The sequence below is a fragment of the Nanorana parkeri genome, unplaced genomic scaffold (genome assembly GCF_000935625.1).
Source record: "Nanorana parkeri isolate BGI_ZX_2015 unplaced genomic scaffold, ASM93562v1 scaffold1492, whole genome shotgun sequence".
Taxonomy (NCBI): domain Eukaryota; kingdom Metazoa; phylum Chordata; class Amphibia; order Anura; family Dicroglossidae; genus Nanorana; species Nanorana parkeri.
Genome location: NW_017307760.1, coordinates 89,045 through 93,069, shown reverse-complemented (window position 1 = coordinate 93,069; position 4,025 = coordinate 89,045). Strand labels below are relative to the sequence as shown.

Here is a 4,025-nt window from a genome sequence, read left to right as displayed (position 1 = left end):
TGTGGTACCGCAATACTGTGCGTTCCTGTGTGGTACAACTTGGGTCGTGACTTAATGACCAAGGACAAATATGGGGTTACACAGGTTGAGAACCACTGCACTAAACAAACTGAAGACTGCCTATTTGTAAACAGAGAAAAATGTGTCTTACCGTGAATATGGAATTGCCATAGACGAAGGTATTTTGTGTCAGTCCTGTAGTGTTGTCATAGAAACGTGGCCAAGTTGTTACTATATTGTTAGACACTGATTTTTTTTCACCTAAAATGAAATAGATAATCCAACCATATATAGATATATAAAAGTGATCAGTTTATCAGATACAGTAAGTATACATTTAAACACCCCACCACCACCAACAACCTTCCTAGTATACACATAATAAGGAATTATTTTAAAGGATAGTTTTATAATCCCCTCTGCAGTCTCATTCGATAAATGCAGAATCCCCATTTTATCCATCTCACCACAAAGCAGTCAAGTCAGCATACTCCTTAATTCAGAGCTGTGCAGGGAAATGTGGTCACCTATTGCTTTATGTTCCTGCACTGAGTGGGACATTTTCCCCAGTCATCTTCCAGGATAGTAAGTGAGACATAGAGGTTCCTCCCACCAGGACAGGAAACACATTACCAGGCTACATGTTAAAAGGACATCCCCCAGATGTTCTTCTAATTTTAGCGTTTTCTCTGTCCAGGGGAGATGCATTGCCTGTAACCAGGGTGAAGGAAACTTCTGGTATCTCTGGCTATCCTCTTATTTTTCCACCCACCCTTTTTCTACCTCTATTCCCTGGGAGTAGATGGTAGATGTTTTCATGCTGAACTGCCCTCCAGGGACCTTCCTTAGTACAGAAAGGATGTGGCCTGGTTTCCCCTCTCCTTCTGTGACTGGTAAAGACCATGTCCAGAAGTGGCACATTCCCTTAACAGGGACTTCCATGAGCAGCACAGGTTCCCAGGCTGGGTATCTGGGTGTGTGCACTGCCTGTGCCAGGGATGCTATATGGTGGCATTTGCACGGTAGCTGGGACAAGGCTGTGTTACTCCCTAGGTCACTTTATTCACCTATCCTAAGTGTTACCTAGGGTCCTTTGGTGTTGCACTCATGATGGTGGGGCACTTTGTTGGGCTCTCCCTTTAATTGTCTATATTAAACAGGAAGGACAGGTCTGATTCTCTGTTCCTGTTTCTTGCAGGTCACAACTCTTGGAAAACTGAGAGGTAATCCTCACAGGAAGAGGTGTGCAGTCTGTGGCTCTGAGCTCTAACTCCTAGACTAAACCTTCATGGTTAAGCTTGCACCCGTGTTGCTTTTCTGGTGAGTACTGGGCCATCCTTAATTCCTTACACTTTGGGCCTGTATATGAGACTTCTCAAATGCTACTTACATTGAAAATATTCTGCTCTCAGAATTAGCGAACTGCAAGCCCTTTCTGCCAAGGAACCCTTTCTTTCTATTTGTGATGACCAAGTCATTTTGAAGAAGCATCCTGGACTCCTGTCCAAGATCTCTTCTACTTTCTACAGGGCCCAAGACATTATTCTACCTACTGTACCTTCTGTGACCAGCCCTCTAAAAGCAAAGAAGAGAGCTTCCATTTTTTGAACGTCTGGCATTGTCATTTAGCCTACCTAGGTGCCACTAAAGTCTTTAGAAAGTCTAGTGCCTTGTTTATACTGTTTGCAGGCAAGCAAGTTAGGTGTAGATTGGGGGTAAGCAGGCCTCAAAATCCTTCATTGCTCATTGGATCAGATTCACCATCTATAAAGCTTGCTGGATAATGAAAACTACTCCACCTCCTTTTGTGAATGTAATGTATATGCAATGACAGCCTTGGCAGCTTCCTTGGTGTAAAAAGTTGGTGCCACCCCAGATTAGATTTGTAAGAGTGCTACATGGCCAAGTTTTTCCAGGTTCATACATCATCATCTGGATCTCTTGTCTAGCTATGATCAAGCCTTCGGGAGAAAGATCCTTCAAGCAGTGATTCCTCCCTTAGAGTTGTTGCTCTTACTCTCACATGCTGGAAGACGACTGGGGAAAACAAGAGGTAGACTTACTCGTAGCTATATTTTCAGTAGTTTTCCAGGATAGAATGGTTTCTACTCTGTGCTGTGATTAGAACTGTCTAATCATCGGTTTTCGGGTATACAGAGAAGAGCGTCGATGGGACATCCTTTTAACATTTACCTTATTGAGCACATTTCCTGTCCCGGAGTCTCTCACGCACTGTCTTGGAAGACTACTTTAAATAGAGTTACCAGTAGGTCTAACTCTGGGTTTTACCATGCTTCCTGTAACTGACATCCAATGTCACATTAAAGGGAGTGCAAGAAAAAGTAATGCATTCTTGTGCTTTTAGAGAACTAGGAAGAAACAAGTGAGCACCATTTCCTTTCCAACTTGGTTTTAATACTCTTTTTTTCTAAAGATTGAAGTAACAAAGATTGGAATGATTAATCATTTATTATGCACAGTATTTACATGTACTGTATTAGGATGTACTGTATAGACAGCGCTCAGTACTGCCTCTGATATGTATGCTGTATACAACATCACTTCTCTTGTGCTTTAAGTTTGGTGTAATTTTCAGCATTTGTTCTTGTGCTGTATGTCAGGTGTAATTCTCAGTATTGGGAAGCTCTACAGGTTATGTGAATAGCTACAATACCTTTAGATGCCTTACTTTATGTATCAGGTTTAGGACCCCAAGTTTGAAGACAGAATAACTTTTAGTCATACAATAATTTCAAATGTCTCCTTACCTTCCATGTCCAAAAAATACTTCCAGACTATGTTAGGTGTAGATTGGGGATATTCTCCATTGAAGGAACCCAGAGTAATTAATTGGGAATTGTGGCGTTTCAAAGCTTGAATGAAATCAACTCCAGGCAGGGGCTATAAAGACATTAATGAACAAAATGCATATATGAAAAAGAGGAAAGGATTCCTTTATGTTGGGCTGCATTGTACATCATAAAAATATCCATTACATAAAGCACTTAATGTGATCAGTGCTCAGTTTAATAGTTATTTTTATGCTGGGCAGCACCCACTATCATTGCTGAAGGACTGCTGAGAGAAATGCATATCAAGGATTATTTTCAGGGCTGCTAGTCTTATTTAATAAAAAAGCACAGAAAGAAATGAAAAAGATGCAGTTACTGACTAAACTAATTTAGTTTATTTTCCTTGAGGTTTGATTAATCCTAGACATATTAGTCATCTTTGGATGATAACACCCACTTGCAGCAAGCACTGTCCTTTTTGGTGCCTGCTACAATTCCAATCATTGAAAGCCATAAAATTTAGCAGGGGTCCATAGTAAACCCAGAATAGCTGTATCCACGGCTCTTAACTGTCCTTTTTGAACCCAAAGTGTTATGTACAAAAAAAAGTCAGTATTTGCATCGGATTTTGGTTTGTCTCCAGAGGTAATTTAGGACAGCACGTAGGAGCACGTAGAAGTTAGATACAGGCTTAGACGACCTATTCTACTGTCTGTGTATTAGAATAAGAATCCGCTGTTTTTAAATCTCATGAACATTTTACCTAATTATCAATGTTATAAAAACCTTCCAAAAAGAATGCATCATGGCCCTTTACACATTATTGCTACCTTATAACAAATACTATTACATCCCAGGATCTCCACTACAGCAGAATTATACGTTTGAAATACACTCATCTGATCTGCCAAAAAGTAAATTGAAGATTTGCCAAATACTTCTTTGGCCCTAACACCTTTACTTTCTCCACCTCCCTAATTATATTTCCTCATAAGCAATAAAGTCTTAGAAAACATATTCATTATCAAAGGATGTGACAGGGAGAACTGCATGCCAGCTCGGGATGGGTAAGTGAGGAACATTACCAAGCTCTAAATAACACTAATATTATCCACGTCTAAGGCTAAAATTTGAAATTGACAAATTCACAATGTTATACAGAGAATGCTCCATGTTGCTTGTTGGTTTTGTTATACTGTTTACTGCATGCTGTTTTTGTGATACTGCCTGTTG

General features: G+C 40.1%; 1 long non-coding RNA gene across 1 annotated transcript in view; it reads right to left on the bottom strand.

The window, feature by feature from the left end:
* The window catches only part of LOC108798509, a 4,915-nt gene extending 2,019 nt beyond the window's left edge, over window positions 1-2,896 (bottom strand). Inside the window, exons 1-2 of the long non-coding RNA XR_001941957.1 lie at window positions 2,769-2,896; window positions 152-261 (exon numbers count right to left, since the gene is read on the bottom strand). This is a non-coding gene — a long non-coding RNA (uncharacterized LOC108798509). The remainder of the gene's footprint in view (window positions 1-151; window positions 262-2,768) is intronic.
* Between the last annotated feature and the right edge of the window lie 1,129 nt (window positions 2,897-4,025).